The sequence below is a fragment of the Falco biarmicus genome, chromosome 5 (genome assembly GCF_023638135.1).
Source record: "Falco biarmicus isolate bFalBia1 chromosome 5, bFalBia1.pri, whole genome shotgun sequence".
NCBI lineage: Eukaryota > Metazoa > Chordata > Aves > Falconiformes > Falconidae > Falco > Falco biarmicus.
In genome coordinates, this window is record NC_079292.1 from 18,935,040 (window position 1) to 18,947,340 (window position 12,301).

A 12,301-nucleotide genomic window follows, 5' to 3' on the forward strand; every position below is an offset into this window, starting at 1 on the left:
GGAATGAGCAGAAGTGTGACTATATCTAATTCAAGAGTGTTTCTGCTAAAGGAGATATGGAGTTGAAGATTTAAGAAAGCAAAGTTACTGGTACTGCAAAGACCATAAAGCAATCACAGAAACTAGCAAATTATTTCTTATAATGAGCAAGAATAGAAGAAGATGACTCAATCTCTGTGAAATAAAACAATAAAACTTTCTCTATTCCTCCAAAATGAGGCCACTTGCTAAGATTCAAAAAAATTTGGTAATTTCTTCCTTGAAATCTTACTGTGAATGTCGATTCCCACTATTCTTCTATAGCTCAGCTAGAAGAAGAGCTGAACTCCCACGGGAAATGTGGTAGGACCTCCAGTTTGTTCGGAAGTGGTCTGATATTTCCTGAAGTTCTGTAATTTCAGAGTTACTTTTTCAGCGTCTCTACTCTGACACGAACTGAAGCATGACTTCAGACAAAGAGATAGTCAATTATCAACACTGAGCCTTACACAGGGGTTGGTCCAAGCCCATTAGAGACCTCCCACGTTTCTGTTCCTGAACACATCAGGCTCCACAGGCAGGGTCGTGTGAACGGTTCCCTCCCACACACCAGGGCACTTGCAGAGGGTGGGCAGGGCACGCCGGCCAAGGACTTCTGCAAGGGAGCATGCTTTCCAGAAAGCGCTCCTGAGCTCTTCCTAGGGTGCAACACCCTGGTCTCTCTGCAAGTTCATTTTCCCAGTGCAGCAGGACAGTCAGTGCGTCCTGGCACACATCACTCCAGAAGCAGCAGAAAACTATGACACGGAAAGAGTTGACCATAGGAATGAATCTCTGTATAAAGCACATGACTTAGAGGTATAGTATCAGTGGCAATAGAAAAACTATAGAAAAATCAGAAATGCAATAGAAAACATTGTTTTCAATATGTCAGGGAGACAGTGAATTGATGCACATTTGCCAGAGAAGGTGACCCTGAAGCCAGGCAGAAGGAGTGAGTCTGAGAAAGGACCGAGTACAGACGAAATGAAAGTTGGCCTTCAAACTTATGTTTATCAGCAGCAAACTAAATCTTGACTGTATTGAGGCTCTTCCCATCAGTGCAACTGACTGAGCTGTAAAAACAGGCCACATACTAATGAGGTTTTAGATAATGTTTCCCAGCATAAATGTTCCACAGAAGCTTCATTTGTTGCCTAACACTGTGTGGGGAAATCATAAATACTAGTTAGAAATATATGGGTCTTTATGGACTCATAATACATTTGTATCTGTTACACCTAGGATTAAGCTGTGTACAGCTAGACCTGCAGGCTAAATAACAGTGGGGTTAATTAATTTGTTAAAGCCATATAAAGTATTCAGCTTTCTAAGTACAACAATTCAATTCATCCAGGCTGACTGAATACCAATAATTACCTAACAGCAAACCTAGCTATGAGACAATGAAAGCATTCAAATAGCAAAAATTACATGTAGCAATTAGTTAATATGGTAAAACTAATAAAGCAAGTGTTCACAGCGCAAAAAAGTGATAGTATACAAAATTAATAAAATGCATGTATTGCATTTGATAAATAAACTTCTTGTCTCTCAAAATTATTTCCTTCTCCCTCCAGGGAAGCACACAGCCTCACAGCCATTGTCCAGGAACAGCTGTAATCCTGCTCACTACAGACATCCAGGGAAAAAGCAAAGGAATTGACTTGCTTAATTTTTGGAGGTTTTAATCTTGGGTGGGAATGGCCTGCTTGACCAGACTGAAATACCTTTCTGTGACCAGATCAGCTGCTTCAGCATAAAACTTACTGTCCTTTCTTTGTAATTGCACTTAGGAGCAGAATGTGATGTGAACTATTCACGTGGATACCATTCATTTGTTTTTAGTAGGTTCCATAACGCAATTTGGTGGAAGGCAAGGAATTGGACTACACCTCCAAAGAATCAGGTTAGTGCTCTCAACCTTCTTACATGCCTTTTTGAGTACTAGATTTACAAATTTAGATCATGTATACAAAGCAATTTACAAAGTAGTAACCAGCATTTATGTTGCAGCAGGTAATAAAACAGTAACATGCAGTAACACTACCCCAAGGATCCCAAGACGCTTTAATTAAGACTTAAATCATAGCCTGGAGAAGAGTGAACACAGTACAGCATACAGATCTCTCAACAACAAGCTCCAGGTTCAAGGGAATAGCTGTTTCACACCACACAGCAAATAACACTCAACCTTGGGGATGAGAATAAAGGTGAATACTGAAGCCAAACAAAGCTGCAGACGGTAGGTCAAATAAAAAAGTCAGAGGCTTAGATTTGACACAGCTCTGTATGGGCTCACACTTTATATCGGAGTCTTCAAACTTTGCTAACCTGACTTCTGTTTAACAATTCACCTAAGGGATAGCAGCTGCAACAGCACAAAGCCACCAAACTTTGCTCTGGCTCTACTGATTTAAGGGATGGTCAACCTCTGAACCATCAGCCAGACTGCAGCGGCAGCAGCTGGGTGTGCCTGGGTGTGGATCCAGCTCCAATTAAATCCACAGCCTCAAGAGCTGGCAGCATCCTTGTGCAAACCAGAGCAGCTGCAAAACCTAGGTGGAGTGATGTCTCAGGCTGTCTGTAATGCACATTAATTTGCTAAGCGTGGAAAAATAGACTGTGCAATATTTACAGTTAAAGATGTTTTGACATTGAAGACAGAGTTCTGAGGCTTTTGAGTATCTACTTGGAAGCCTGTCAGTAATACTGGTTTATAGTTCATGTCATCTGCCACCTATCCAGATCTAGATACATAAAGATACCCAGGTACAAAGACTTGGAAAACCTTGGCTGGTGCTCTCAGCCATACTTGTCAAGACTGAAAATAAGCATTGCAGAGATCAGCCTTCATGATGAACACTAGTAAGTTGGTAAAATGCTTGGGAAAAAATGTGTGCTACAAATAAGCAAACTGACACCACCACCCCCCAAAAAAACCGCAAAACAACAACCCAAACAACCCAACAAACAAACAAACAAACAAACAAAACCCCAAACACAACACCCAAAACGAAACAGAAACCACATTAAAAGGAAAATGCTTTATATGTCAATGGATCAATTTTAATAGCTAATGCTCTGGACATTCAGATTTTTCCTCATTTGTTCTCTTCTATTGCTTGGATTTGTAATAGGTACACTAGCTGCACAGCACTCAGACCAAAATACATATTTATATGCTAACAGTGCAGCAGATTATCAACAAGCACAACCTGCAGCAGAATAGTTTTAAATGGTATAACTTGTGCATGTGGACACAGATTTCTATTACATTGGAATAATCTGTAACCATTAACAAATATCTGCTGCTTCTCACGCTCAAAATAAAAGTGGAATCCTCAAAAAGTCAGAGGCCTGGATGTTTGGAAAAGGTTTTTTGGTCTTTTAATGTTGCAATTTATTAAAAAAGGCCCACTCATCACCCTTGAAAAATGTAATGTCCTTGGAAACCTTTTTAAACTAACCTTTTGAAACAACGATGACAAAGAAGTAGCATATTTGTTATTATTCACTGGTCTTTTGAAAGGCAGTATTCAACCAAAAATAGCACGTTAAGCCTCTACAGCTACCGAGCACAGAGAACCCACAAAAACCTTGGGAGTATTTTTCTTATTTTTCAGTGTCAGCAAAAAAAGGCAAGCAAACAAACAAAGGGAAAACTCTCCAAAGAAGCTAAGTCTATTGTTGTACACTTGACTGTGCTGTGAAGATGTTCTATATTTGTGTGTTGAACTTCTTTAAAACTTAACCAACAATAAGGAATACTGAATGATTTAATGGCCGTGTGAGTTTTTTCTGTCCTGTGCATATAATTGACTGAAGCTGTGTTGCCTGGTAGAAATATGAAGTATAATATGCCCCATAGAAATAGAGAATCTAATCGTCACCTGCCAGTCCTCAGTGATAGTCACAATACTTGCTAATTAACTATACAGAAAAGGTCAGGGAAGGAGGCATCGGAAATGAGATTCTTGTGGTGAGGTTCTACGTACAACTCGGTTTGACCAAAACAACTTACATCTGGACAAAATTAGCACTCATACTGCAGATTCTTTGAACTCTGAGATAGTGGCCAAAGTGGCTTGGATGTAAATACATGTATGTGTGTATATATAAATACAGACGCACACGACTCAAAGAAGCTGCCAACCAAGTTCTCCGTAGGGCTAGTCACCAAGACATACAAGAACCTGTGTCACATCTGTTAATGTTACACTTTGTACTTCAACCATAGCAGAGAAAAAGCACATAATGTGATTAAGTGGAAGATGCATACGGGGGAGGGGGGGGGGGGGGAGTTAAAAAAGACACTGTCATCTTTCAGGGCACATTAAACAGTGAAGAGAACTGAGCTTTCAGATGTAAAACACATGGCTAAGGCTTGTAATTTACAATACAAGAGTCTGAAAATGTAAAGAATCTCATTATACCAGCCAGGTTAAACATTTAAATTCCAACATGGAAAATTATTCTGTTGCTAGTTTTCTTCAGAGCTTTGGCTTCTGTTAACTCCTGTATCCCCATCTGGACTCAGAATTGCCAGGACCGCATGCATCAACTAAAGAAAAGATTTAAATATGTTCTCAAAGCAGTTTTCCACCATTTACATTAATATTCTCACTGATTTTAAAATGCGCTGCTTGACAAGGAGTAGAACTTTAATTAAATGCTAAATATAAAAGACTACGTCTCCAATATCAGTGGAATAAAGCCAGGACAATGTACCACTACTGCAAAACTGGCACGGTTTCATAGTAACTCTATATAGCTTTCTAAATCCAAAATTTAGGTTTGCAACCAGAAAAAGACTTACTGTTAAAATGCCTGAACACATGTGTCGCTCCCCATAAAAGTGTGCAAAGGAAGGACATATGCGACACGTGCTCAGATTTCTTGTTTCCGTACCCTTTCTTCAAGATGTTCCTGCAAAATATGCCACCAACAGCACGATGCCAAGTGTCTTAAGGGTCACGCTGGGCTTGCTTCACAGGACTACAATGATTATATCATGGTGGCATTGACATGCAGCCATGTCCAAACAGCTGCTAAAGAGATGACAGGATACCATCTGTCAGGAAAAACCATGCCCAGCTGCTGTCTAATCTGAAGATTACTTTGCTGACATGATGCAGATGGCATGAAAATCTTCATTACCAGGTTAGTTAACCAAGTCAAAAAAATCCAATGTTACCATAGCAAGAGCCTTTCTACAGTTACAACAATGAGGCCTGAGGAAAATGGTGTTCACAGCATGGCACAGCAGAAGGCACTGCAACCCACCAGACAGAAGATGAAAGCTAACAAGCTACTAAAAGATCTGACAGCCTCCGCTGTAAGGCTGATAACACCCTCTGCCAGGATAATTTGTTCTTACAAACAAATCATGTCTGTCCTCTAAGCTTATCCTCCTGTAAGGCTCCCCATGACACAAGGGTGTATCGTGGACCTCTGAGCAAGGAAACCAGCAGGTCCCTCCGCCCAGGTAGCTGCCAGCAAGTGCCTTTGGCTTTGCCCATGGAGCAAAGTTAATTCTGGGACAGAAGAGATCTCACCCAAAATGCAAGAGAGAACCATAGGTAGCTTTGTCTTCTAAGTGAGCAAGGAAAAGATTTTTGTTTTCTGAACACGAGCTTTCTCCTTCTTGCTATTGAATTGGATTTCATTTTCTTTGTCTCTTTGCCTGTTAAGGAAACTGGTAGCACCTCCAAGGACTTCAAAGAGCACAGTTAGCTGACATTAACAAGCCCATTGCTTTTCATTCTGTTGCTTCCAAAAAAAAAATGTTTGCTGTAAGTAAAAAGATGTTAAACTACCCCTTTCAATATGTTTATAGCTTTACATTACAACAATCTTGTTTGCTCTGTGATTCAGATTGCATGTCTACTGATTAGAATAAATTATACATATTTCGTTGCTGTAACATGGAAAGTATGAGAAGAATTTTCCATTTAAAAGGTTTACCAATGCAACTCACTTTCAGTAAGATTTGTCCTGTCAGGCCATAATTACTTCTGAGCGCCCCACCCTCTAGTACTTTTAGTAAAAAAGATAATGTCATTTCATACTGCAGGCATACAGTATATTGTATTTCACAAATATATATGGTCCTGTAGTCTCTGCCAAAATTCATAAAATAAAAAAGATAGGAAGCAAGGCCAAATGCAGAAAAGGAACTTTGTTTTAATCATGTACTTAGTTTACAATTAGAAAACACAGTAATTCCATTTAAGGTTAAAAACTGGGGATGCAGAACTCATAAAGAAGAGTACAGCTAGTAAAGCTGGATGAGTAATGTCTTCTTTTCATGCTTTTTCATTTTTTAAGGAAGAGGTTTTAAATAACAGAATGCAGGGACAGTATCAAAACAGTTGCTCTGCAATAAGTAATTTTTTTACAATGCTTTCTCTGCATGCTCTTTCGGTAGGATTATATGAAATACTAATTAAATAAACTGTAAACTGTCCCAGTCTTCCAAAACACTCTTATGTAGCTCTAAACAACTTGTGCATGAGAATACAAGAATCCGTCTGATTAGCGATTACTAAAGTGAAGGTTTAGGAGCTGGAATTCCCTTTAGCTGTTTGTTTAAAGCATAACTAGATACCTTAAGATGAAAGTAAATAATGGAAATTAAGCCTTGATTATGAACTCTCTGTGGACTGCACTGACCCAGACTTTGCATTACTGAATCCCTGTTGACTCAGACTGAGCCCCAGCATACACAACAACAAATGCTGCTCTTCTGTCTTACATGCCTACAGTTCCCTGTCAAATTTGTAAGTGCTTTTATTCTTACAGTATATCTGTGATGTAGCATCAATACTGACCCACTGACGCGACATTACAGCCAGAGGACTAAGGTACACGCTCAAAGCATCAGAGCAAAGCTGTTACACCGAGGGGAGGTGAACTTCCATCTGCAGGAGGCACCACAGCTGCTCGCACAGCCTTCTGCCAAAATGAACCCAGGCAAAACTAGCAGCGATACAACTTTGCTTCCTTAAACACTAAGAGGGTATGTGACACATTCAGAGAAGCAGAGGGGGTGCTGTATCAGGCTCCTGCCTGTGTCTAACTGCACAACTGAGATGAGTTCTCTGTGCCTCAGTTTACCCATTGGATAATGTCCCCTGCAAAACTTCTGATGCTTCTTTCTCTAAAACATTATTAAAGAGTCAAATATTATTATTGTTGCTACCATTCAAGGTTTTTGTGTCAGCAGAAGAGGTCTGAATATCTTACAAACAACTACTGTGCTGAAATTCTTTACATACTTCTGTAGTGTAGGCTGGATAAATCCCTGTAAATGTAACGATTTGGTTCACTGTTCTTTATAGAAACTGGAAAATTTTCAGCTACTTGGAAGAAAATACGTTCTGTATTTTCCAAGCCAGTGTTTTCCTTTTGAGGGTAAATGTGAAATCGTAAAACTTATAATAAATTTTCCACTACGTTTTTCATAAAAGCTACAACTATTGCTTCAGTCACATACTATATGCATGCTGCTCGTGCTGCTAGCCTCAGTGAAAGCTCCCCTTTCTTTTCTAACACTGCTGTACTAACGAAACCAACCAAAAGCGAGAAAATGGCATTCACTGCAGCAAAGTCCAGACAGTATCGCTTATTTCTACAATATCCTATACGCAGGAGTGAAAAGCTGCCAGTAGTCATGCCCTTTTTTTCTCTTCTCTCCCCCCCCCTGCATTTTACAAAGCAGCAGCAGCTCCAAGAAAAACTCTCTGGCAGGGTGCTGTACACGCTGACTTGGAAACTCATCCCTGATTCTAATCCAAACCAGCAGGCTGTGAAGAAAACCATAGTCTCTCAAGTGCAGCAAACATCTCTCCCCTGCCCCCCTCAGCCGACCGAGACATCGTGCCATCAAAGGTTTTACTGTCTCAGCAGGTGGGGGTTACATACCGCGCACTTACTAGCATTTTCAATTACAAGTCAAACATGATACGTTGCTTTTTGAAGGCACAATTTTTGTTGTTAGGTGGTATGAAAAGCATTCTGTACATTACAGAGCTGTATCTGCTCATTTAGACAGCAGAGGGATCAGGGCGGCAGACCAGGAGCACATCCCCAGTCACACAGGAACATTTCCTCCTATAGCTATAGAACAGAACAGTTAGGCACACAAATGTTGAAGACATATTTGTTTAAAACCCACTGTAATTAAAACCATGCGGAATCCTGAAGGCCGTTGCTGCTGTTCAGTAAATCAGCTTCAAATACCTGCACAACCAGACCAGCTCAGTACGTGCCCACTGCACTATCTCCTGCCACACTGCATTACTGCCAAGCAACTTTCCCTTCCAAAACATTACACTCATATTTTAAATACCCTGTTGATAGACTTCTGTGCATATCTCTGCACTTAAAAGTCAACAAGATAGAAGACATCTCCTATTGTATCCCTTAGAGTATAGTGTGTGGCATGTCATTATGTTTTGATGTTTTTAAAAGCATTAACCCATGTGGACGTGCAGGGTTTGTATCCTGTTGCGCTTCTGGTGCAAGAACTGTTTCTGACATAATCTAGAAATCTTTAACTATTGCTGGGAAAACCTGGTGTCTTCCTGGAGCACAGGAGAGGGCTGAGAAATAAAAAATGATGCTGCTTAAATAGCTGAACGTTCACAGAACCAAAGCCCTGGATTAGTCTCTCCCTTTTCTGCCCTACGGCTAACTTCAGTCTGGCACCTGCGCTCAGAATTAAAAACCTTATTCAGAGCTTCCCTATATTTCAGTGCTTTTTAGAGGTGCATTTGATTCTCAGTTCCAGCTACGCATCCTGGAAGCAAACTGTATGTAAGTGGGTTTGGCGTACATGTGAGGGAAAGGCTGACCTTCAAAACACGCGAGTGATGGGGAAAAAAAGAAGGAAAAAAAGAGGCCTTTAGAGCTTCCATTGAGAATGCCTCCCCTTTCTGCAGATCCAGCAGTGTTTTCAACTCACTAATGTTTTAATCAGGCACAGCATTTATCTTACACTACACTTCTACTAGCCAAACCTACCTCGTTATTACTAGCTCCCTGTGGCCTTTATTATTCTTTATCAGCATAATGAAGCACATCAATCCAACATGACAAATGCATCTAGCCTCCAGTTCTGCTGTGCTTACCTCAGGTGTGGCAACATGGAGGGGGCAGTCCAAGTAAAACATCTCTGTTGAACCTCAAATAAAAAGTAAAACCCAAGTACAAACCATCAAAAGAACCAAGCCTTTACCTCAGCCAACAGCTCTCCTATGCTGTCCTTCCTTGAAGGAAGTTCTAGCTAAATAGCTGTTGCAATAATCACACTTAAGGTTGAGAGGGACAAATCACAAAAAATTAAGCTATTTCTCTTTCCATTTCCCAGGCTGAAAATGTGATCAATCCACTTAAATTATTGTACACTTTACAGAAGAGCATATTCACTATGAAGCAAAATTGGGCTCCTTATTTACTCATTTGCAGAATAGTGAAAATGCACTGGGTAGAATCCAAAGTCTGATAATCTTACTCATTTTAGGAAGGACCATGGAATCCACAGGATTTTATGAACATCAGTTTAAGACGGGGTGCAAAAATTCCATTTCTTCATTTAGTACCTTGCTTTTTAACCTTTTAGCACCTGGTCTTTAAATATGCTGCCCTCTTTTCCTGTCTTGCCTTGCATCACTGCATCTTTATTCACCCTCAAAGCCCCGCTGCTGCAGCTTCACGAGCCTCTGCCTTCCTCCTTTTCCCTCCTCTGCCTTCCTCCTTTTCCCTTCTTTTCCCTCGGGGTGCCGGTGCCTGCTGCAGCTGTACTCACAGCCTTTGCTTGATGCGCCCAGAGAGCTTACAAGCCTGGACTCCGCTCCACAATACACCTCGCTTCCAGCATTTAAGGCGGACTGCTGCACTTCCACAAAGGCATGTGCAGCAGTTCAATATTCACGTTCATTTAATATTGATGATCGAAGCCACTCGAGAAGCAGCCAGCAGTGATTAAAGGTGACCAAATACTTGCGATCACAAAGAACACTCTAATGCACAAAATCAAGTTACAAAACCATGAAATCAATAGAATTGGCAAAACTTATTGGTGGTAACAATGGAATTATATTTCAATTTATATTTTTCCTTTCTGGTATATATGGTTCCGTCTAATAACTCAAGTAGTATTTTCTTTGGGCATACCATACTGCTCTGTTTAAATTTCTGGCTCAGTCAAAGTTAGGGTGAGAACATGGGACATCCCTAGAGGGATTCCAAACATGTTAGCAGACAACTTCAGTACTGGAAACTCAACTCAGCACAGTACGGAAAAAAAGGGGGAGAGTAGCACGAAAGTTGAATGAAAAGTGTGGGAAATGCCAGGCACCACAACACAAACAATGGCATCACTCACAGATGGAAGCTATCCAAGACCTCTATCAGGAAATACGCAATTTTGCAAAAGCAACCAAAAAGTGAATTTTGGAGCTACCTTTAGCTTATTAAGAATACCTGCCTTATTTCCACTAAAGCTGGTAACACAATATTACCTGATTTTATGGAACTCAGTAGGTTTAGATTTGCTCATTTTCACTTTGAAAAGGAATCCATATTACAGCCAGAAATGATGACCACTAGTACATTTTGGGAGGAAAGGTTTCATTTGTAAGTTTGTGTAGATGCTCCCTTCTAGCCATTTCACTTTTTAATAAGCAGCCCATACAGCCCTAGCATAGACAGTGGTAGAGAGACCATGAAAATAACTTTTATAACACATGTATTATGGAAATATATAGAATACCTGGAATATACAGAAATGTATGGAATATATCAATATTATTAATTACTGATATATGGAAAATATATAGCATCAAACACCAGCAACTTGTCCTCCTACAAAATTACTGGAGAAATGAGTTTTCATTAAAAACTGCTAAAGGTTATGGATTGCTGCCAATTACTTGACTAATTTATGTTTCAGCAAAGACAATGAATGCATGTGTTATTTATTATAGCACTCACATGGAAACTAATGTAATAGACCAAATGAAAATGGAGAAGCAGAGTTGGTAAGGATCACAATGTTATACAATCCTGCTAAGCTGAAGAAGGATCAATATATGTAGGCAGGCTTGCAATGTTTTTTTCTGATAAATGTGTAATTCTCTGGGGACCATCACCCCATTCTTCCACCACCACCTGTTTAAGTCTGCACAGCTGAAGTTTCTCCTATGAATCTCTGCTCCAAATGGAGTCAGTGGCTCCCTGCCTTGTCCTCCATGGATGCGGGGAACAACAGATAACCCCCATGGCTGTAACAGTCTTGAAGACGGTTATCTAGTAACCTTCTCCCACACCACGAGTCTTCTTTCCAGACTAAACAAACCCAGTTATTTCAAGCTTTCCTTGCAGGTCATATCTTTTACATGCCTTATCAGTTCTGTTGCTGGCCTCCAGACTCCCCTCACTTCGCCTGCATCTTTGCCAAGTGCAGTGACGAAAACTGCACTCGTCAATGTGCAGTAGAATACTTGCCTCCTGTGCCTGAAATGGGCATTTCCATGAATTTATCCAATCCAGTTATGTTTTTACTTACTCAGTTTGCAAGGTAGTATACCTAACTCCTGTTCTGTGATGTTGCTGCCCAATTTTCTTCAATTTTTCATTTGGCCATTTAATTTCTTCTCCCTAATTGCACACACAGACTTTGCAGTTCTCCTTACTGAATTTCAATTTATTGATTTCAGACCATTTTTCAATTCAGTGTGATTATTCTGAGCTCTGACTTAGTCCCTAAAAAATCTGGAAACTCCTCTCAGCTTGGTGTCATGTTCAAATGTGGAAATTCTATTCCATCATCCAAGCTGCTGCTGAAAATGTGTAATAGTAAATAGATTCCAGACAGACACTTTTCAATAACACTAGAGAAGTCTTTCCAGTTTGACAGCAAAACGGTATTCTTAAATTATTTTCCACCCACTAAGCATATATTAAATCAATCTAAACCTTAATTCCATAATTTCCTTTTATGAATATGATATGAGGCCATGTTAATTCAAGCTGTAACAGATGCAATTCCTTACATCCATAAAGGCAGACACTCTATCAAAGAAGGAATTTGGATCAGACTAAAATCTATTTTAGTCCTTTTAAATGTACTTCCTTTGGTTCTGTTCACCTCCTTCCAATGCATTTAAACTGACTGTTGGTTCCAGTATTATTGACAGTTTTGTACTTTTTAAAACCCTCTGTTCACCCCCTTTGCAAAGGGCGGTTTCATTTGCTGATGCACCATGCTCTGATCCAC

General features: G+C 40.1%; 1 protein-coding gene across 1 annotated transcript in view; it reads right to left on the reverse strand.

The window, feature by feature from the left end:
• SEMA3C (semaphorin 3C) overlaps positions 1–12,301 on the reverse strand; it is a 122,748-nt gene that overhangs the window by 75,185 nt on the left and 35,262 nt on the right. The gene's annotated exons all lie outside the window — the stretch shown is intronic.